Raw genomic sequence first — 24,307 nt, forward strand, 5'->3', positions numbered from 1 at the left:
TTGTTTAAACTGCCATCTTGGAACTGTTGCTTCCTCATGTGCTTTTCCTTGCTCAGAGTGAGCTTTCGTGCTCCGCCTTTTATGCGTGTGGGGGAAGTATGATGGAAGTCAGATGTATGCAATGATCAGTAATTGCCTGACCATTGTATTGGGACACGTCAGGTATACGGCTCAGGTGTTAGTCTGTTTTCTCTCAACAGTGAGCTGTCCATGAGAAAGTGTTTGTGTTGGAAAAGGGGTTGGGGGGTTTGAGTTCCTAAGTATCCTACCTGGTAGGATGGGGTAAAGGTGTTACAGGGAAGGGGTTACCATGTCTCGCCATCCGGTGTCCCGCTTCCACTCCCCGAAGACCCCTCATCAAGGTGGTCCTCCCCCACTTGTCCACCCCCATGAACTGGATCCAAAAGCGATGGCCATGTCCTGGCCACCTGGATGACAGATCCCCAGGGACTAGAGGGTGAGACACATTCAGGTTTCTCACAGTACATTTAGTGACCTCCTCTGTTACATGGCCAAGATTCTTCTCCGGTTTACGTATATAATAGGGTATCATCTGCATAGAGTGAAATTATCTGTGGTGGGCCAGATATACGGATACCCATATGACCATGTCACATTTGCACCAACATCGCAAAGTGTTCGATCATGAGGGCAAACGGGAGAGGGGATAAGGAGCACCCCTGCTGTTTCCCATGGCCCAAAGGAAAAGCCTGTGACATTGTGCCGTTGGTGCGAACCCTAGCTACCAGACCTGCATATATTAACCGTACACAACTGACAAAGTACCTGCCAAACTGAAACTGCCCCAGCACCCTGATTAGGAACTTCCAAGAAACAGAATCGAAAGCTTTTTCCAAATCCAAGGATGCAGCAACAGCCTTGGCTTGCGGATTAATGTGCAATATTATGCAGAACAGCCATCGTAAATTAAATGCTGTGGATCTATTAGGGATAAATCCCAATTGGAGCACCGGAACAACGTGTATGAAAGAAGCTGGGTCTGCATTATTGTCGCGGACACTTTAGCGTCCGCGTTAATCAAGCACAGTTTCCTATATGATGCCAGCTCATGCGGTGGTCTGAGTGGTTTTAACAGCACTGTAATAACCATTTTAGAGAGGGATGGTTGAAGCCAGCCCCTCTCCCATGACTCCTTCCACAGTTTTAGCAACCGTGACGCCAGGGTCTGCCTGAACTCTTTATAAAAAGTTAAATTCCTAAACCATCTGAGCCCGGAACCTTTCTAGATGTGAGCGACCTCATTTCAGCAACTACCTCTTCCACAGTCACGTGATGGTCTAAGATTAAGTATGCCTCCTCAGCCATATGTGGGAAATCAATGCCCCCAAATATTGGTCGAGCTCTGCGTCCGTACACCTGTCAGCATTGGCACATAGGGTCATATAATGGTGCAGAAATGTTACCATCCAGTGTCAACACCTCCCCTGTTCGGCCCAGTAATAGGTTGCGCCCTACTCTCACCACCTCCGCCAGGAACCTCTTCCACCTATCCGCCTCCCCATATCTACGAGCAGTGGCAGGTTTCATCATATACAAAACCTCCTTGTCTGGAACATCAGCTTATTCCCCTTAATCACCCACAATAATGCCCTGTTATTGGACATTCCATATTCATTTTTTAACCGCTGCAACTGTATTTCCAGCTCTCACAGATCCCGTCTAATTTCCATAAGTGGCCCAGTGGACACTGACAATAGCTCAACTCGCATCCACATTTCAAACGTCTCCGAGACTGTTGAATACAGGGACACTGACCCCTCATTATCTGGAGAAAAAAAAACACCTATCTTATAAGACACCAGCCCAGCATCCAGCAGCATGTACGGAGCAATTTTCCACAGGGGCTTGGGTCTTGGGGGACCATCCAGTGTGAGGAACAACTCCACTGGTGAGTGATCGGGCATGGTGAGCGGGTGGATCTTACATGCACGTACCCTCAGCACTCAATCAATAGAGAGCAGCCAGAAGTCTATCCTGAACATCGTATCATGGACCAAAGAAGAATAGGTTTACTCCTTAAGATCTGGGTGGCAGTTTCTCCACACATCTACCGGCCCTAAGTGTCATAATCTGTCCAATCCTTTGCGCTGCCCTAGTGAGGCCACACAAGGTAGTTGTCGATCGGTTGTAGATCGGTCTAGTAACATTTCAAGGACAGTGTTAAAATCACCCCCACGCCCATGTAATTGGAGTATCAGGTGCTCTTATTTTGGAGATTTGGCAATAAAAGCCTGGGTCCTCCAAATTCAGCCCGTACCTCACCTTCACCCCAGAGATCCTCCCCCCACACTATTACATGCCGGCCCGCAGGATCAATGCAGCTCTTATCAACCTGAATGCACAGTGATTGGTGCCCAAGGGTAAGTACTCCTCTCGCATGGGACGAGTAGTCGGTGTAATACTGTTGCTGACCCCATTTAAAAGTGAATCCCTTATGTAGTGAGCCCAACGCATGCGTATCCTGCAGCATAACAATCATGGGATGGTGCTGGGCATGTTACGCTAGCATCTTCCTGGCTTTAGTTCGGTTATTAAGGCCATAGACGTTCCATGTAATTAAAGTAATGGAGTCGCCCATTCACGTAAATAATGCAAATATGCTGCGCAGCTCCTCTACCATGAGACCCCAGCCAGTTGCATAAGCACCATGTCTGGCATCTTTGTAACTTAACTCCCAGCCCTGCCCTTGCTTCCGCCATCCCACCCAACTTAACAGCACCCCTCACCTGCCCACCTAGTTCCAACCTCATTATGTAGAACGTCCTTTTCCACATCTACTCTCCACCGCCTTCTTCGCCCACCCTCTCCATCTCCCCCAACTCGATGATGTAGCCCCATAAAGTCAATGGACACTTCTGAGGGTGCAGTGCGAACAGCAAAGTTGCATGCAGGAGGTCCATGCGCCCCAGCATTGTCTTATCAGTAGTTCATTGTGCTTTTGAGTAATGTCTCCATGGTCCAAGGTTGGAAGAATGTGATGGCATTCTCACTCTCCTATACCAGCCGGCACAGTCTGAACCGTCTGACTAGGACACGGACTGTTCCGGTTCTCCCGCTGGGGCAGCGGGATCGATGCCTCTATGTATATAATGGCATCGGCCAGATTCTCAAAAAAGTGTGTCCTTCCCCCATGCTACATTCACAGTTTGACAGTGAACACACAAGCATATGAGATTTGCCAAGCCCGGAACAGGCACTTCACCGGGTCATAGGATCTTCACTGTACCTGAATCCCAGCTGCAAAGTCAGGATATATGTGAATGCTACTGGCCTCAAAGCGCAGGGTACCATGCTCCCTAGACATTTTCAGGATGTGATCCCTGTCTCTATAATTCAACAATTTAGCGATGAGAGTACGTGGGGGAGCACCTGGTTTGAGGAGCGGGGCAGTGACACGATGGGTGAGCGGAAGCAGGAACTGCGCAGATAACTGTGTTGACCCTAATAGGTTTTTCAATAGCTCCTCAACGAACGACTGCATGGGTCCTTTCAGAGATTTTTCAGGCACCCCCACAATCTGCACATTATTTTGAAGGGAGCGCGACTCAAGGTCATCACATTTCACTCAGATAGCAGCTAGCTCCACCTTCAGTCCTATTATTGCACGGTTATGTTGCTCGACCTTATCTTCCACTCCTCTAATTCTGGTCTCGGCCTCTGTGATATAGCCACTTTCTTTGTCTTGTTTGGAGCATAGAGAACTAGTATTTGCCACTATATCATCCAGCTTTACATTTACGAAAGCAAAGGCATTTTGCATGGCTATCATTAGTGGATCCATGCGGTATCATCTGGCATGCTTGTTTCACCATTATTCTCTGGGTCTTCCTTCTACTCCTCAATGTTCTATTAACCTCCCTCTTCAGTCTTCTCAGCTTCCTCTTCCCTGATTGGAACCTTCCTGTGAGTCTGTTCTTACCTATATCATCCATTGTCATGCTGGGGGACTTTTACAATCCCAAGCTCCGTGCAGCCACCTGCCTTGAAACTAATTCCCTGTACTCCCTTCATGACCATATTACCCACTCTGGTGGGTAGGCTCTCTTGGCCTCGTCTTTGTCTAATATTCACTTTCCTCTGACCACTCTCCCTCTGACCATTCCATTATTCACTTTAACATCTTGGTGCCTCCACACTCTACTTCTCCTCTCTTCAGTGGCTAAAAGGAAATTCAGACAGGGCTCTCTTGCACCTTACCTTGATGATTTGAGGACCTCTCGCTCTTCCCTATTCATGCTTCTTCCATTGAAAGTGCTTTTTCTGTCTTTCAATAAGAACCTATGACTCCCTTTGACCAACACTAGCCTGCTCGCTCATTCACACCTTCCCGTCCTAAGCCCGGGATCATCTCTGAGGTTCAGACGTGCAAAACCAAAATGCTTCATGACTTATGACGCTGGCATAAATTAGCAACCCCTAACCTACTCCTAGCCTACAAAAATTCCCTTGATGCCCTCAACTCTGCACTAGACTTTGCCAAATCTTCCTACTTCACAAACCTAATCTCCTCCCTTCGCAATCCACCCGTAAGCTTCCATCTACCATTCAAGGTTTGCTTACCCCTTCCAAGCCAATATCCACCGCCTCCTCCTTTTTCTACTAACGACTTTGCTCACTTGTATTCCTCTAACGTCTCTAAAATGTGTGAACTATCAATAATCTCCTCTCCTCCTCCACAACCCTCTACACCATCTCTGTTCCCTACCTCTTCTACTCTAGGCTACGTCTCCCCTACCTCTCCTATTGGATTAGCACCCATATTTGGCAGTTCCAACCCCTCTTGCGCTCATATCAACCCACTTGCTCCCCAAATGCTCTTTAAGCTTTGCGCTGGTCCCTCCTCCTTCAAATTTGCAGCTGTCCTTCACCTATTGAAAAACACTCTGCTGACCCAAACATCCTGGCAAGCTATTGCCCAGTTTCACTTCTACTCAATTATTCAAAGGTACTTTAGTGTGTGGTCTTCAACCGGATCATTAAGTAACTTAAGGATAATGGCCTTGGAAATCCACTTCAATCTGGCTTCTGTAGTAAACATCCTCTAACACTACAGTAATGCATGTCTCCAACTTTCTCTGATGCTCACCACTACACAATTTTTGAAGATATCTGCTGCTTTCGAAACTGTTGACTACTCTGTTCTGCTCCTCGCTCTCCAGGACCTTGGGCTTCGCAAATCTGATCTTGTTTGCCTTCTACTTGTAAGTTCAAGCATTTAAAAACGCCTGGAACTCGCAAGCGAGCAACCCCAACCAATTCCCTGTTGGCATTCACCAAATATCAGTGCTTGCACCTCTGCTCATTACCCTCTATACGTCTGCACTAGGAAGACTTATCTCATCCTTTGACTTTCACAATCCCTTTTTGGCTGATGACATTCAAATCTTTTTCTCCATTCCCTACTTTACTTTAGACATCTCAGAACAGATTGCCAACTGTCTCACTGCAATTCATCACTGGATGGGTCTCTGCAGACTCAGGCTGAATTCTTCATAACAAAAGTCATCTTTCTCCTGGCTTCCTATGCCATCCCTCCCCTCTCCTATCTCCTTCCCACTTGACCTTGCTCTCTTGCCGAAAGGTTGCATCCTTAGGGACCTCTTTGGTAGTGACCTTTGACTGCAACAATTCATCACTGCCACTGCTGTCCATATTAACCTCCTTAACATTCGGACAATTCATCAATTTCTTACTAACCATTGTAATGAAACTAATCTCCACCCTTCTGCTCAGCAAACTGGACTATCGCTCAGGCATACTCTTTGGAGGGAGGGAGGAGTACAGAGGAAGGCCAGACAAATTCTTCAACCTTGTTACCCACACTCTCTGCAACCTACCCAGACCCTCCCCACTTCTGCCTACCACCAACCCACTTGCTGACCCTCCTTGCATAACTGCTCCCTTTTCAAATTCCTTCTCCAAGTCTTCAAAGTTATCAATGGTCTTGCTCCTCAGTACCCATCTCATTGTATCTGTTTATTCACCATCTCGTTCCCTCTGCGCCTCTCGTGCCTAATATCGTGTCTGGTCTTTCTCCCACTTTGCCCCGCATTGAAGGAATCCACTGCCCATCACAATTCAAGCAAGCCCAACTGTGTATGTCAAAGCTTAGCTTAAACTTGACTTATTTTTTAAACGGGGAGCCCGCCCTGCCCTGTCCCATCTTCCTTCATTCCTACCTGTCCACACCACTCCCTCAAGTGATGCTTAATAATGTGATTTTGTATATTTATATGGTACTCCTCTTTAGAAGAACTTGCCCCCTTAGGCTAATGTTACCTTTGAAGGTCACCTGCTAGTTAAATATATATATGTTTATGTTTGGGTTTGTCCCTGGTATATTTCCCATTTTATTTTAGAGAATAGCGTGGTGGGGTTCCTGGTTTACAGTGCGCTGAAAGTCTTCACTGATTGTAACCTCTAGGTATTGATTGATAGGATGCTACGTGGGACAAGTGAGTGTGGCTGCGGTACAGGTACAAATGGTGGGTTACCCCAACACACCTCTATGAAGGCTAATGGTTTGAATGTTCTCCTCTTCCACGCTCTACAATCCTCTTAAGAACTCGGAAATAAGGTGATATGACAACTTTAATTGCCAGCGGGCAGTGAAAAGTTTTACTGGAATTGATGCCAGTAACATGTTAGCTCACCACAGATTTGACAAAAACTGAAAATATGTGACATTGATACATGTGTGACATGAGCAAAGAGTACACTATATTGTCTAGTGTGAAAATTCATCATACAACAAAATTGGTCAAACACAAAATTGCCATGGAAATTTTCCAAAAACACAAAACATTTCTTTTTAAATGGTCAGACTCACAAATGCCAAATTTGTCAAATACGCAAATGCCTAGTATGACAATTCATCAGACAACAAAATTGGACAAACACAGAATTGCCATGAAAATTTCCAAAAACACAAAAAAAAAATAATTGTCAGACTCAAAAATGCCAATTTTGTCAAATACGAAAGTGCCAACATGTGTTTCGACTCATTGGGTCCTTGTCAGGGCACACTGTAACAACACTACTCTTGAGTTTAAATAATGCACTGTCCATATTAGTTACTTTAACACATTCATCATCTAATCATCCATCATAGGTATGAACGACAGAACACTGTTGGGAGAGAAGGGAGGGGGAGAAACTGAGGAGAAAACAGCTGTTTAGAATATTGCAGAATCTCCAATGGAATCTAATTGGTACAATCTTAAAGAATGCATTAGTTTTCATGAATAATTTGACTATCTGGGTTCTCATAAATAATTAGACTATCTTAATGCTGTGGTTCAACAGCCTCCCACTAAGTTTAGTGGAGTTCACAAATAATCCTCTTTTCAATGAGAAAAGGCCATCTGAGGGATGTACAAGGGAGTCGCCATACTACTTATGATTTCTCAAAGGGACCCTTGTCATATAAGGCTGGTTAGCACAATGCTGAGCGTCAAATTACTGGACAAGGTGAGTGTATTACCTGTCTCACTCCTATCCATAATACGCAGTTCTGGACTGGTCAGCTCCTAAGAAGTGAAACATTCATTGCTCTTATGGTAGAACGGCATTGGATTGGGCGTTCCCTGTCTAATAAACTAGAGGACACTGTTAGAAATTCATAAAACTCCAGCTGTTTGACACATTTAATAAGTTAAGCACCACTGTTATGTCTAATCAAATAATAATGTTTATAAAAACCAGAGCAACGAATCAAAGCCAATAAACTGCTTACCAATTTAAAACTGTAAAGTTGTTCCCAGTGTTGCAAAATAACCTTTACTAACGGTTGTTCACTTGGGCCGCTCATTCGCAGATTTGTCATCAAAGGTGGCGCCTGTTTGTAATCTGTCTGGTTTCATGCGATCTATTACGTACTGCAATAGGTTGAGAGGTGTTCTCATTGCCAGGCATGTCAAATTAGGATTTCGAGCTACTAAAAGTGCTCGAAACATACAAAGATTAATGCTTCTCACTACACTTACCCGATTTAGTATTTAGTTTGATAGTCGATCAGTGTCTGCTCATGAATGCAATATTCCTGCCACTGTCACGGCAAAGTCAGGTCTGTTGTTTGTGCACTCAATTTGTACATTTGCAGTGAGATCATGTGACCAATCACCTTACACAATTTGCCCATAACTTGTAGATAACACTGTTTGTACGTGATATTTGATGTCTCAAAGACATATATACTCCTATATAGAGCACTCCTTTTGTAGTACATGAATATTGTTGAGAAATATTTACTAAGTTAATGATCAACACAAAGACGTCTCTTGTTCAAACCTGCTCATGCAGTGTGCGTTTGGACGTTACATAATGCAATGGAACTTTGCAGTTCCTCCATTCAATGATAGTCTGTAGTTGAGTTAATTGAAACTAGGATGCTTGTAATATAGTGCTGCATTAAGATTAATACATACAGTGCATTATTGATATTTATTTAAGACCCTACTTTTCTTCCATTCTTAATTGAATTAGATTGGATTATAATGACTTGGGACTATGTGCTAATGTATCAAGATGGGTGGCTGCTCATGTCGTAGGCTCCGTTGTGCTCCCCCCTTAATAATGGTTTAAAAGTGGTTATTCGCTGGTGTTGCTCACACCTTATAGACATTTTGATTCCCACAGAATATGCTGCTTCATACGTGCTTTCACTTAAAATGCTGTGTATCCATGAATAATTTGCTGCTTACAATTGTGTTTACAGTTAAAACGCTGCTTTCACTTAAAACGCCTTGTATCCATGCCCATTGTATGTTTTACTCTTCTCATGTGAGCACACATAAAATCAGTACACGTCTCCTTATACGCGTCTGATTTCACGGTATTCCGTGACCCTTGACTCATTCGTTAAACCTTTTTCCTTCGTAACTTTGATGCTACGTGATCTCCGTATGATGCGCAAACCGCGTACCATTTGTTTTGCTAGGGTAGCCCAGCAACGCCTAAAATGGCGGCACGCACGGCACGCACGAAGGTGCCTTTCTCTAACAGAAACAGCGGTTGATCCCCCGCTCGCAGAGCATTCATCGGATGCTGTTGCCGTGAGTTAATGAGAGTCAATTTAAGGTTCCGATCACCCGAATTCACTATATCTTTTGATGCGCCGCTCACCTCATCAGTTGCTCTGACTGCTGCATTTCATTACTTGATCAACGAAAACCGCATCCCTGGAGTGGCGGTTGCTTTCCTAATCACCTCTCGCTGCACCCGGGGGCTCCCTCCTCCGAACTAGATCCTCGTCGTCAATTGTAGTGTTTTCTAGGTACTCTGCAAAACACATTACGCGTGGTATATATATATTTTTATGTTTTATTGGAGGAGCCCCCAGAAGGCCAACTTCCCTCACAGCAACATCTTCCTGTATGGCCATCAACATTCTGGAACCATACACGAAGATGTTGTCATAGTTACATTTCACGTGCCATGACAACATGAACTATGTACATCTAGTTATAACAATATCCTCACATGCCCCTGTATTAAATGGTAACATATATTAGGCATATCAGTTTTACAACCACCATGCCACTTGCAACATATTGGATGTCTTAGTCTCCTAATCGAATACCATACTTGTATTGATAAATGCATCTTCTGTTGACATTCTGTGATAGCTTCCATAAGTAAACCAGATTGGTACATAACACTATAGAAATAGACATGTATTTCCAAAATATCACAGGCTTTGTTAAAGAAAGTCATTTAACTCATGCTCCTTGTTAAGGCCAGGTTTTAAGCATCTGGCCTTTGTGTGTGCTAGTTTGGAGTGTATTTTGCTCAATGGATATATTTAGGTCCAAGAACACTAACTTTTGATCATTTGTACATGGGTTGTGTATGAGGCAGACAATGTTCTAAAAGCAAAATCTATCGTTTCAAGTTCCAGATGGTGTTGAACAGCAGTGTATAATGATTTGGCATCCAGGGTTGCTAAGTGGAAACTTGGTTGTCATGTTATTTGTTTTAAGAGATTGAGTGCGTGGGTTGTATCTTTAAGGTATGCTGGTATTTGAATAACTAAATCTTTGATTGCTGAGTCTATATACTCAGATAGACCCTCTGTGACCCAACCTTGACTGCTCATGTGGTCTGACTGGTGGTAAGTGATCATAGGTTTTATGTACCTTTGGCAAAAAGTAGATTGTGGGCATAAGAGGTTTGGATCTGATAAGAAAGGATTTTTCGTTGTCTGTTAATAGTCCTTTGGAATAACAATACTGTACTAGTGTGTTCTTGTGTTTCAAGAGTTGGATTTGAGTGCAGTTTTCTATAGCACCCGAGGGTGGAAAGGTGTTCATTACCCATTTGAATATAAACTTGTTTGTTTAAGATGACAATATTTCCTTCCTTGTCCACTTCTTTGATTGTAATATTCTCATCTTGTACCAATTCTCGTAAGGCTTTTCTTTCCATACTGGTCAAATTTGATTTCATGCTGGTTAAGCCTCAGATTCTGCCATCGATGTGGTGATGTATATGATTTGACACTGCTTGGTAAAGGTGTCTATCACATTTTCCGAGGTTGATGGTGGCATACATTTAGACCGTAAACTGTGTTCTGTATATCAATGTTCCTTTGGTGAATACCTAGCTCACTTTGAATTTCCGACACCAATTTTGGCGTATCATTTTCTAACGAAAGTAAGATTTGAGTATGTTCAATGTCTGCTATACTCATTTCACTTGGAGCTTCCTGCCTTGTAGTAGGTTGATAGAAAACTGTTTTATTGTGAAAAATCAATTTTAGTTCCAATTTTCTGATGTATTTATATAAATCAATTTGCACTTCGATCCTATCAGATGGCGAGGTTGGGGCGAACGAGAGGCCATGATTGTGTAATGTCATTTCACTTGTTGAAAGCTATCTATCAGATAGATTGATAACTAGGTTTTGAGATTGTTTTGCTCCTCTTCCTCTGACGATGTGGGGGTGATTGCAGTATTGTACCCTAAAGAGGCACAAACACGTACTTGTTTCATGGAAGAATTTTATACGTTGACTGATTTCACATTTTGTACCTCTTCTATTATGTTTAGATTGAGCAGTGCTGGTGGAGGTTTCTGCACCTTCATCTGCAGTTGTTCCATTTTTTTACTTCGGAGTCCGCATCGGATGTCACTGGTGTACCAGATGGTGTTTTTACTGAATTTAAATTATTTGGTCTGGAACGTGTAAACACGGTCACTGTTGTAATCTCTTTCATCTCAATAAAATATTCGAAGGTTGCGCAGTTTAATTTTGTCTTTGTATTCTTTGAGTAAGAAATGCATCTTGTTTATTAGACAGGGAAATGCCCAATCCAAGGAAGTTATACCGTAAGAGCAAAGAATGTTTCACTTCTCAGGGGCTGACCAGTCGAGAACTGCATATTATGGATGGGAGTGAGACAGGTAATACACTCACCTTGTCCACTGATTTGACGCTCAGAATTATGCTAACTAGCCTTATATGACAAGGGTCCCTTTGAGAAATCATAAGTAGTATGGTGGCTCCCTTGTACATCCCTCTGATGGTGTTTTCTCATCGAAAAGAGGATTATTTGTGAACTCCACTAAACTTTGTGGGAGGCTGTTGAACCACAGCACTAAGATAGTCTAATGATTTACGAGAACCCAGATTCATGAAAACTAATTCATACTTTAAGATTGTACCAATTGGATTCCATTGGAGATTCTGCAATATTCTAAACAGCTGTTTCTCCTCTGTTTTTCCCCCTCCCTTCTCCCCCAATAGTGTTATGTCGTTCTTACCCATGACTGATGATTAGATGATAAATGTGTTCAAGTGACTGGTATGGACAGCGTATTATTTAAACTCAAGAATTGTGTTGTTAAAGATGCCCTGACCAGGACCCAATGGTTCGAAACACATGTTGGCATTTTCGTAATTGACAAATTTGGCATTTTTGAGTCTGACAATTCTTTTTTTTGTGTTTTTTTGGAAATTACCATGGCAATTCTGTGTTTGACCAATTGTGCTGTCTGATGAATTTTCATACTAGGCGTTTACGTATTTGACGCATTTGGCATTTTTGAGTATGACAATGTTCGTGTTTTTGGAAATTTCCATGGCAATTTTGTGTTTGACCAATTTTGTTGTTTGATGAATTTTCACACTAGACAATATAGTGTACTCTTTGCTTATGTCAAACATTTATCAATGTCACACATTTTCAGTTTTTGTCAAATCTGTGGTGAGCTAACGTGTTACTGGCATCAATGCCAATAAAACTTTTCACTGCCCACTGGCAATTAAAGATGTAATATCACCTTATTTCTGAGTTCTTAAGAGGAGTGTAGAGCACGGAAGAGGAGAATATTTGATCATTAGCCATTTTTTTTATACCCTAATAAATTGTCTCATCTGTGCGCTGCACTACAGGCACCCTTTGCAGGAATGCCATCCGCCATCTGTAAATGCATTATTGAAAGTCATCTCTGATCAATATCCACATCCCTGATAAAAACAGAATACAAAAGTATGTATTGCCCCCTTGCCAGGGTTGTTAACCAACTAATGTTATCATCCAGCAACCAAGGGACACCCTCTAAACTTGAGACCACTACAAACTCTGGTTCCATCCTTCTGGACTCCGCTTCTGGCCAGCACTTGAGCTATAGCCACAGTAGGCTTGCAGCAATCGGACTCCCTTCCTCTCTCTAAATTGGATCAGGAACGGAGTTGACACCTTTACCATGCATTAGCTGTTACTGTCCTGTGATGGAGACGTCACCCGGTGGACATTGCACACATAAGCATAAACACGCTAAAGACATACACTCGAAGACACCGTCGAGCGTTGAGGCCCATGCAGTGACCAGGGATAAAGCCTCAGGTTCCTCACTGTCCTCTGGGCCATCACACACACTGTTGCATATTGACAGTTCCCAAACATCGAAAGAAAATGTCGGTTCGGACACAGCATATAAAAAGTCCCTCCTTTCACGTGCGAAAAACAGGCGTCGAAAGGCATCTCCCAAGAAAGCACCGAAAATACAAGCGCTAATTCAAAAACACATTAGCACCTCTGTTCTAAAGGCAAGGTCACTGAAAAAACAAAAAATGTTGGCACCATTAACTGCCGAGGCCACCCAGTCTTCCAATCCCTTAGACACCCTCTCTAGGTCTATGTGCCATAAAGACACCCTTCCCACAAAAACCACACCTACGAAAGTTGTTACCCCTTCCCAGGGCGCTATCATCTCGGACTTGCCGCCAGAATGTCGGTTTACACCAGAACAATTTAATAAGATCTTAGGGCGCTTCTCCTGTTTCTTAGACTTCATGGACAGGCACCCAGATCAGTTAACGGTTCTCAAAGATGCTTTGCAACCAGTGGCATCAGCAGAGCCACCCCCTGCCAAGAAATCCTGCCTTGAGTCACAGACCAGCACCTCTGTTCTGAATAATCCGGCCTCGGCACCCCAAGACAGCTCTCAATATCAAGATACATTGCAGGACCCACATTATTATGACCAAGCAGGGTCTCAGGGGGATCTCTATACCCAGGATCAACTCAGTACTATGCTGATGACAATGACGACATTTATGTAGTACAATCACCCGACCATGAGGGCCAGCCAGTTGCAGATTCGCCAGTTCACAACCAGCTGCAGTATAACGAATTGTTACTGAAGGTGGCTCAACATTTCAATATTGACACTGAGGAAACATAAGCCTATAAAGACTTTGTGAAAAACATCCTGGGGACAAAAAGGCAGCCAGGCAATTCATAACTCTCTTACAATCAATACAGAGACTTATTCAGCCATCCCTTTTAATGTCTAGTCTTACAAGACCAGTCAACCCAAGAATAGAAAGGTTGTTCAGGCCTGCACCCACTGACCCCCTGTACATTAGGTGCTAGCTCAAACCGGATCCTCTATTTATTATTTATTTATTTATTACGCGCCGAAAAGACTCTGGGACCAGAGATTCACAGGACAACACGAAAGAAAGGAGAGGGGAAGCAAAAGTAGCGACCCGAAGTGATGTAGTAAAAGCCTAGTTATTTGAAGAGAAAGGTCTTCAATTGCTTCCTGAAGAGTTGGGTATTGCTTTCCAGTCTAAGGCTGCAAGGCAGTTTATTCCAATGAGAGATCGCCAGGTTGGGGAATGCTCGACCAAGGCCGGTGGCTTTGCCTGGGAGACTGGGGTTGATTAGTCCTTGTTTGGTGGATCTTAAGCATCGACTCGGCTCATACCAGCTGAATTTTCTTCTTAAATATGCTGGCGCCGTGCCGTAGAGACATCGGTGGGTTAAGGTCAGTGATTTAAACAGGATCCGTTCCTTCACTGCCAGCCAATGAAGATCGTTTCTGTCCTTGGTGATGTGTTTGTGCATAGATTTGTTTACGATGGACCTGACGGCATTATTTTGAATGATCTGGCATTGTTTCAGGCAGTTGTTACTGGCGCCAAGCATTAATGCATTGCCATAATCCAAGCGAGACAGAATCGTAGCTCTCCCTATCGTAGCACTATTCTTGATGTTTAGGAATGGTCTGATTCGGCAGAGGAGCCTTTGATAGTAATGGCAATTTCGCTTAAGATAAGCGGTTTGGGCTTCTGCATCTAGGGAGGATTGTAGGTAAATACCTAGGATTTTAACCTTACTTGATACCTTGATGGTAGAGTCTTTTATGGTGAATTCGGAGTAATCCGGGCCAAGATTGTTTAAGGCTTTGGCATTTCCAAAGGTCATAAGTTCCGTTTTGGAACTATTAAGACACATCCAGTGTGTTAGCATCCAGTTTTCAATGGTGTTATAGATGACCGATAACTTGTCGTTGTCTATGGAATGATTTCCACTCAATTCCAGAATGAGCTGTGTATCATCAGCGAAATTGGTGAAAAAGATTCCAAGTTGTGATAGAATGTTGCAGAGGCAGCGGATATATAAGTTGAAAAGTAAAGGGGAGAAACTAGCTCCCTGAGGAACGCCGCAATCTACTGGTTTGGGAGAGGTGGAATGGCCTCCCCAATTGATTTTAGAATTTCTGTCTTCCAAGAAAGATGAAACCCAATCTATTGCATCTTGGGAGCAATTTCCAGCTGCGCCTAGGGCCTCTCAGAGCTTGCCGTGATCTAACAAATCGAAAGCAGCCGAGAGGTCTAAAAGGATTAACAGACCTGTTTTACCTCTGTCTAAAAAGCTCAACATTTCGGTCTGCAAGTCCAGCAAAGCTGACCCTGTGCTGTGGGCACTTCTAAAGCCCGATTGTTGGGGGTGTAGCAGGCAGTGTTGATCTACATACTCTTGCAGTTGTTTAGTTGCTACTTTGTCGAGTACCTTCAGCAGGAAGTTGCAATTGGTGATGGGTCTAAGATTAGCGGGGTCTTGTTGATCTAGTCCGGGTTTCTTAACTAGGGGGGTGACTGTGACAGTTTTAATTCCAGTTGGTACTTTCCGATCTCTAAAGGAGGCATTTGTCATACGACAAAGAAAGGGGGAAAAGATGTCAACGTTGTCTAAAATCAGTTTTGAGGGTACGATGTTTTCGGCGCAGGTGGTGCAATTCATGGCGGAAAGAGTGTCGTTCATATCTTTAGTTGAAACTGGGGAGAATTTGAATTTAGAAATGTTTAAGTCCGGGTTAGTTGTCTTAGGTTGCACAGATGGTAGTGGGATCGATGCATTACAACTTATGATGGAGTCTCTGCAGACTTCAAGATGGCCGCTGTGGAGAGAGGACGTGCCTGAGCCCGCTCTGGCTCCCCTCCCGGGCCTATACAGCAACCAGCTCACTTGCGGATCTCTCGATGAGGTAGACGGAGGAAACGGTCCCCGGAAATCCGCAGACGAAGCCCCCCATATATGAGGGCCCATCGGTGCCATACACAACGGCGGTAAACCCCAGTGCGGCCGGAACACATTGGCGGACCCGCGGATCCCTATCGACCCACACTCCGGGAGCAGCGGATGCGGAGCGGGACCCGACATAGAGGCCGCCCACCTGAGATGCAGAACACGAAACTCGTCCCCCGCGCCCACGGATTAAATCGGCAATATCCCGCTGGGGAGACGAACTGGAGCGGGAATCGCGGAGGAGGAGACCCCCCCCCCCCGTGAGCCTCGGGCGCGAGGAATACCCGCCGCGGATGTAGGCAGGCGGGACCAGCGAACGCAGATCGAGTCGCGATCACGGAGGCGACCCCAGCGCGGCTCCGCTTGGAAGGGCGAGAGGAAGAAGCAGCCCCAGAGTCGGATGCAGGGAGACAACACTAGCTGGCGGACAAAATAACAAGATACACGTCCGAGCAGATCGAGGGAAGGGAGCGAGGGCTCAGCACGATCAACAAAAGGCACGGCAGCCTGGAGCCCGCCACACTGGCCTCGGTCTCCCCCGCTCTCCGGGCCCCACACATATTGGGAAGAACGCACCCCGAAGCCGGGCACTTTCTTAAGGTACGTGATCGAACTGATTGAGGGGAGAGAGCAAAAGTCTCGCCACGAGCAACAAGAGTCATGGACTCCCGGGGCCTGGCACACTAACCGTAATCTCCCCCGCTCCGAGAGCCCCCTCACACATTGGCAAGGGAACGGCCCGATGGTGGTCACAGGCAACTTACGGAGAGGAGAAAAGGGATCCTCCAAAGCGGCAAGACACAGTCATAAATTGGGAAAGCTCCCCACCTCCACAGGGACCAGCCTCAGGTGGGGAGCGGACGCATACAGCTGTGACTCCCCCCGCTCTCAGGGGTAATAACAGGCGAACCCCGGTCTGAGAACCATACGGATCGGGGACAGACGACTACGGAAGATCAGCAGAGGCCGCAGACCGAGAAACACGCTGACAGGGCCGGTCCCCATCGAGTAGCTTGCACGAGGAGGCATAAATGTCAAAATCCAGAGGGAAGCACGGACCAACCAACCCCTCAAACCAACCGTCGAAGCAAGACCACAACTTGGCCCAATTCTGGGGGGGGACAAAGGAACCACGGATAAGGCGAAAACGCCCAAACGATCAAATAGCGACCTGGGAACGAACCCCCTCCATGAAGACATGGCCACAAAAGAGGATCTGAAGATGTGGTTCGGGGAACTCCAAGCACAACTCATGGACTCAATGAATGCGCATCTGGATGCTATGAAGTCCGATTTCAAATCGGCCATGCAGGAATTAAAAACGGAAGTATCAGGCATGGGAGAAAGAACAGATACCTTGGAGAAGATTGTGCAGAACATGGAGGAAGAGACACAACAAGTTGCAGAAACTCAGGAACACTTAGCCCGCCTAACGCACAACTTGGAAATCCAATGTGAAGACTTGGAAAACAGGTCACGAAGATCAAACATTAGGATAAAGAATGTACCAGAGATAAAGATCTTAAGTCAGCGGTCCAGCAAGTTTTCTCAGACATCCTAGACCAGGACGAGGGAGAAGAAGTCCTGATAGATCGAATACACAGGGTGGGACCAAAAAGATCGACTCCCCAAAACGATCGCCCGAGAGATGTGTTGGTGGCCCTCACCAGATACACACAAAAAGAGCGGGTGTTAAGAAAGGCCAGATCAATGGACTTAATTCGAATGAATGGGGAGGAAATACAGCTGTATCAGGATCTGGCATTGACAACGCTCCAGAAGAGAAATGTTCCAGATAACGAAGGAGCTGACAGCCCGCCAAATTAGATACAAGTGGACATTTCCATTTGGCCTGCTGTTTATGTGGGAGGGCACACAAAAAAGGATAACCTCACGGGAAGAAGGGCTAAGACTTATGAACCTACAGGACCAAGACGAAGACCCCCTGCAGGCAAGCGGCTCAGGCCCCCCCGTTAAGACGACACTCACGGGATGGAAAACGATGAACAGGAGAGAGAGACGACCAAGCAGGAGGAAGTAACGCACAGGGGAACTTCTAGAATATCGGAGCAGAAGCAGGACACAGCAGCCATCGGGGACAGGACAGAGACAGTAAGAATCCGAGAGACCAAGACACAGGTGCCGGGAGGGGAGAGACACGGGAGGCCACTGAAGTCATGACGAAGCGTTTAGGATCCCCTTCAAAGTTATCCCTGAGTACGGTAGAGGGCGTGAGGCACGAGGCAACACGCCGAGGTGCTAGTAGTAAATCATGCCATCCTCAGGGCAGTTGGGGTAGGGGGAGAGGGGGGAAGGGGAACACGCCAGTTGGGGATTGCGTGACACAACGGGGGGCGGTAAGGGGAGTTGGGGACAGGGGAAAGCCGGGGATAACTCTGGAATTGTAAAAGAGACGAGAGGATCAGTGGCACACTACCTAATACACATGGAAGACACATGGGGATAAAGATCCTGACACAGAATGTAAGGGGCCTAAACTATCCAGTCAAGCGTAAATAAGTAGCACATTCCATTAAGCAGGGGGCTTTTGACATCGTAATGCTCCAGGAGACACATATAAGGGCCCAAGACAAGCATAAATTCCGCCTTAGGGGGTTCAATCAAATCTTTCAGGCAAACGCGCCAGAGAAAAGGGCTGGGGTTCTCATAGCGGTTAGGGACTCCCTGCACGCACAAGTCAAGTTCTCAAGGGGAGATAAACAGGGGAGAAGCCTAATAGTAAATATAACGATAGATGGCCGACCCCTGACATTGGCCACGGTATACGCCCCCAACACAGGCCAGGATGGCTTCATAAGAGAGGTCCTAGACAAAATAGATCAACAAGCCACTGGGGAGGTAATATTGGGGGGGGACTTTAACATGGCGTGGGACCCATCCTTAGACGGATCCGGGCCCAGGAAACATAGTCAAGACGCCCCATCGAAAAACCTAAAGCAAAAAATCACGCACCTTGAGCTTGCTGATGCATGGCGCAATGGCAACCCAGAACGAAAAAGCTATACTTATTACTCGCACGTACATAATACGGCCTCGAGGATAGATTATCTCTGGGTATCACTGAGCCTCCTAGGTAAGATAAGACAGATAGAGATTGAACCTATTACGCTCTCGGACCATGCCCCTTTGTGGATGACCGTCACCTGGCCCACACATTATCCCAGGCTTGGTGCCTCCCGGAGGATATAATTAGGGACCCAGTGACGGCGCAGAAGCTCAGGGAACATATCACAGATTTCTTGGCTGATAATGACCTCCCAGACACAAACAAAGACACAGTATGGGACGCTCTAAAGGCGGTAATAAGGGGACATCTAATAGCACTCAAAGCACAGAGAGAAAAAATGAACCACCAATGGGAAAAGGAACTAGAAGCACAAATAGGGGCGATCCAGGCAGAACTGATCCAGACTCCCACTAGGAAAATCAAGCGTACATTAAGACACGTGCAGGGGCAGCTAGAAGCCCTACGTACGAAAAAAGCGGAAAAAGCTCTTCTATACACAAAACACTGGTACTATGTAAAGGCGAATAAAGCCGATAAACTCCTAGCAAAACAATTGAAAAGTACTCAGCAGACGCGAACAATAAAAGCTTTAAAAGATGAGTCAGGCCAACTAAGGACCCAAACCTCTGAAATAGGACAGGTACTTGAAAGGTTCTATCAAAAACTGTACACTAAGGATCTCCCTAACAGAGAACTCCAAGAAGACTTTCTCGCCGGGATTCAACTCCCTGCACTGGGGGAGGAAGAGAGGCTAAACTTAGAAAAAGAAATTACAATAGAAGAGGTCAATGCAGCAATACAGTCCCTCCCCATGAACAAAGCACCGGGCCCGGATGGATATACCGCCCTCTTTTATAAAACATACAAAGACATCCTCGCTCCTGTACTCACGTCCCTATATAATACTTTTGGGGGGAAGGGATCAGTGACCCAAACCATGAATGAGGCAAAAGTACTGGTGTTCCATAAAAAGGGGAAGGAAGAACAATGCCCCACCGCCTACCGCCCCATTGCCTTAATAAATCTAGACGCTTACTGTATATTAAAATATTAGCTGCTAGATTGGCACCACTTCTCCCTACACTGATAAACCAGGATCAATCAGGATTCGTCCCTAATCGGCAGACTCATGACAACCTTCGTAGGGTCCTCCATTTGGTCGAAAAAATAGGCATTGAACAGACCCCAGCAGCACTGGTAGCTCTGGACGCGGAGAAAGCGTTTGACCGGGTGGAGTGGACATTTCTATTCCAGGTCCTAAAAAAAATGGGAATGGGTGAAGGATATATCGACATGATCCGGGCCAACTACAACTCCCCGTCCATAAGAATAGCTGTGAATGGCGGATTGTCGAATAAAGTATACCTAGAGAGAGGGACGAAACAAGGGTGCCAACTTTCCCCACCTCTATACGACATCTATCTGGAACCCTTACTGGCGAAAATCAGGGATATACCGGAGGTAAAGGGCATAGAAATGGCGGGACAGGAGCACAAAGCTGTGGCATATGCAGATGACATGCTAGTGGCTATAGGAGACCTGGGGCGGTCCCTACCGCATCTAATGGAAGTTATAGACAAATTTGGGGAGATCTCGGGATTAAAAATAAACAGGCAAAAATCAGAGATACTGATCCTGGCAGGTAACAAAGAAGAAATCCGCGCAGGTGCGACAGATTGCCAATTGAAGGTAGCGACCACTGGTATCAAATATTTGGGTATCACTGTCACCGCAAAAATTGACGAACTTTATGCTCATAATTACCCCTTAATCTTGGAAAAAATTAAAAAAGATTTATTAAAATGGAATCCATTGGCGATTTCCTGGTGGGGTAGAATCACGGCGGTCAAGATGACCATACTCCCCAAACTACTGTGCCTATTTCAGGCCCTCCCGATAAGACCCCCCAGGGAGTTTTTTAGAGCACTTAGGAAGGAGGTGTCCAAATATGTTTGGCAAAACAAAACCCCTCGAACCTCAAATGCAAATCTGACTGCGAATAGAGGGGAAGGTGGGTGCGCTATGCCACATTTTAAGAACTACTATGATGCAGCCCAACTGTGGGTATTAAGGGAATGGATCCCAGAGCGAGGGGAAAAAATTTGGGAGAGGCGGGATAGAGCGGTGGCAAGTACACCCACCAGGCATATGTTATGGATTAACAATCGATTTCGACATGACAATACGCATGTAAGTGAGATACTGAAGACTACGCTGGGGGTGTGGGACGCAGCTACCCAAAAAGAAACCCTGACTTAAGATCCCGCTCCATTTATGCCAATGTTTAGCAACCCAGAGTTCCCACCGGGAATGGAAATATGCGCCTAGAGTAAATGGGAAGAGGCCGGGTGCAAAATGGTGGGGGACATGCAAGAGGACCAACAGATAAGGTTATTTGCGGACTGCACAACGCTTTTGAATCTAACACCAAAGGATCGATTTAAATATGAACAGCTCTGCCACTGGTTACGTACCCCGCGAATAAAAGAAGCAATGTTTAGAGACCTGACCCCTTTTGAAAAATACATTATGACGCAAACAGGCACCCGCAAATTTGTCTCAAATACATATAAATACATTAATGCACAACCGGAACCAACCACATGGCAATACATGAAAAGGTGGGAGAAAACCCTGGGCCATACCCTCTCCAGGGACAGATGGGAGTATATCTGGCGTCAAATTCCAAAATTGACGAGAGCCATCCAAAATCGCGAAATGTGGGTGAAAATAATGCTTCAATGGCACTACACCCCAGAGAGACTACACACGATGTTTGCCAACTCCCAGGACAGGTGCTGGAGGGAATGTGGGGGGCAAGGGGATTGGTGACATATCTGGTGGGACTGCCCTAAATTGAGCACCTTTTGGGGGGAAATTAAGGCCCAAATGCATAAAATGTTCCCGGGGACAGACCACCTGGGGGTCGAGGTATGGCTGGGGGGCCTATGGGACCCCAAGGATAAAACTCTCAACACCTCGCAGAAGAGGAACTTTATGGGGCTGTTGATAGGGGCATGGCTGGAGTTGGCACATAACTGGAAAAATATAAACCCCGCCGGCAGCAGTAGACTGGACGCGTAGGGTGTGGACGCATCTGGCCATGGAGCGGTTAACATATAACATCCAAGGAGAACATGGGAGGTTTAGAAAAGATTGGGGACAAGTGATAGAATACCTCCATTTGAACTACAAGGAACAATGGTGCCCGCACATAATAAGGATACTGGATCTATTCTCGTGATGAGGAAGCACAATCTCGCGAGAACATTGCATGGACGGAGTTATCCCGGAAGGGGGAGGTGGGGGGAGATGGTTTTCATTTTGTTCTAATTGTTACTTCATGTAAAAATAATAAAAATATATATAAAAAAAATGATGGAGTCTCTGGCTTTTTTAATTTTATTCGAAAAGGCAAGTTGAACTGTGTCGCAGTCTGTCAAAGTTGGTTGGAAGGGAGAGGAGAGTGTGGGTGGTTTTTCGAAAGATTTTAGGATTTGGAACAATTTCCCAGTGGAATTAGAGGCGCTAGTGATTTGAGTGTTGTAGAAATCTTTTTTACTTCAGTCAGTTTAGCTCTGTATAAGAGATAGCATTTTTTCCAGTGGTCTTTATTTTCCTCTGAATGGGGTTTTATGCCATGTTCTTTCTAATTTTCTTTTAGCTGTCTTGTGAATGCTCAATTTGGGCGTGAACCAAAGCTGATGGTTTGGATTAGGGCGAACCTGTTTATTTTTGAGTGGTGCATGTTTGTCCAGTAGCTCCAGGAAGTGATTATTGTATTTGCGGATGATGTTCTCGCAAGAGTCGTTATCTGTAGTGTTTTTCATGACATATGTAAGACCTTCTTTAAGGATGTCATGTGTGATTTTTTTAAAGTTTCTGCTTGAGACTGATTTAGGGGAATTGTTAACATGATTAAGTTTGGAAGTGAAGGAGAGTGTGGCTTCAACTTTATGATGATCTGTCCAAATGCATGGGATGGTGTTGGTCACTGTCAGTTGAACGTTATTGATGATGATCCAGTCAAGTTGATTGCCAGAGGTGCATGTGGAACCTTTATTAGCAATATGGTAGTCAATGTTTGTTAGACTGTTTTCAAGGCTTATAGCCTCTTTGTCACAGGGGTTACTTCGCCATCTGTTCAGATCACCCAGAAGGATAGTCCCGGTATTGGTTCCCTTCAGATTATTCAGAATATGACATAATTCATCGTTGAAGTCGGAGGTCAGTGAAGGAGGCCTATACAAGATGATGAAATTGATGCAGTGATTGTTAGAGGGCGTGAATTTGAGATGAAGGACTTCACAGCCCATGCAGGAAATATTTGCGGTAAACAGCTTCAAAGTCTGTTTAGCTATTATAGCTACCCCCCCTCCCTTTCCTGATGTTCTGTTTTCATAGTAGATGTTATAATTAGGCGGAACAGCGCTGTCAATGGTCGGGCCTACTGGTTCTTGTAACCAAGTTTCAGTGAGGAAGAGTATGTCCAGATTATCATGGATAATGTAATCATGCACATCAAGTGAATATTTATTGAGTGACCTGGTATTTAAAAGTGCTATTTTCAGAATAGAGTTTTCAGCACAAGTAGGTGCCGGGCTGCTGGGACGTGTAGTTTGTAGGCAAAGTGAGTCCAATGCACAAATAAACACACACGGCAGCAATAACAAGCAAATGCGAACGTTCAAGCGTTTCCAAGAAATTTTATTGTGGAAAGTAGCACGGCTTGGCAAAATGCAAAAGCACGTGGTAAAACTCAATTTAGCAAGCAAGACACGTTATTCAAAATAAATGCTGAAGTTTCTTAATTCGCAATTTAGAAAAAAAAAAATCAAAAGGCAGCAGTTCTCATTCAAGTAATTCTAGCCAAGTTAGTATAAACTGATGTTTCAATTTTACAAATAGTACTTAGTCTGTACTTCACAGCCCTAAACTAACCTGTGTCCACAGGGGAATGAAGAGGTTAAATAGATAGCCCACCGGGACCGGCGTAGACCGGCACCGTCCTAGTAGTTACTACCACCAGAAAGAGGGCAGGCACTCCCCTGTCATCGGCAGAAGCCCTGCCGGCCAAGGAGAGTAAAAGGATTTATACATTTGGGAGAAAGATAGCTTCCTCTGCAACATACCAAACAAGAATTGCGAACAGTACATCCTTGTTAGCTAGTTACGGCTTCCACAAGCTTGAACAACAACTACATGCCGTCCCAGAACCATTGAAGGCCCACTGCTTAAAACTGTTTCAGAAGGCAAACAAGTCTCATGCTGCATCCTGAAAAACAGCCTTGATGCGGAGGACAACACGGGATGCATCATAGCTGAAGGGACCCTCATTAAGCGGCATGCCTGGCTTAGGCAGTCAGGGTTTAAGCTAGATACCCAAGTAACCCTGAACATGCCAAAGAGCCGAACCTCCTATTCGGTAAGGCCGTGA

The 24,307-nt window shown here is 45.2% G+C and overlaps 1 protein-coding gene across 2 annotated transcripts in view; it reads left to right on the forward strand.

Annotated features, from left to right (window-relative positions):
* Positions 1 to 24,307, forward strand: part of RADX (RPA1 related single stranded DNA binding protein, X-linked) — a 586,560-nt gene that overhangs the window by 436,414 nt on the left and 125,839 nt on the right. The window lies entirely within an intron of this gene.

Source organism: Ambystoma mexicanum, chromosome 5p, assembly GCF_040938575.1.
Source record: "Ambystoma mexicanum isolate Mex_15411 chromosome 5p, UKY_AmexF1_1, whole genome shotgun sequence".
Lineage (NCBI taxonomy): Eukaryota > Metazoa > Chordata > Amphibia > Caudata > Ambystomatidae > Ambystoma > Ambystoma mexicanum.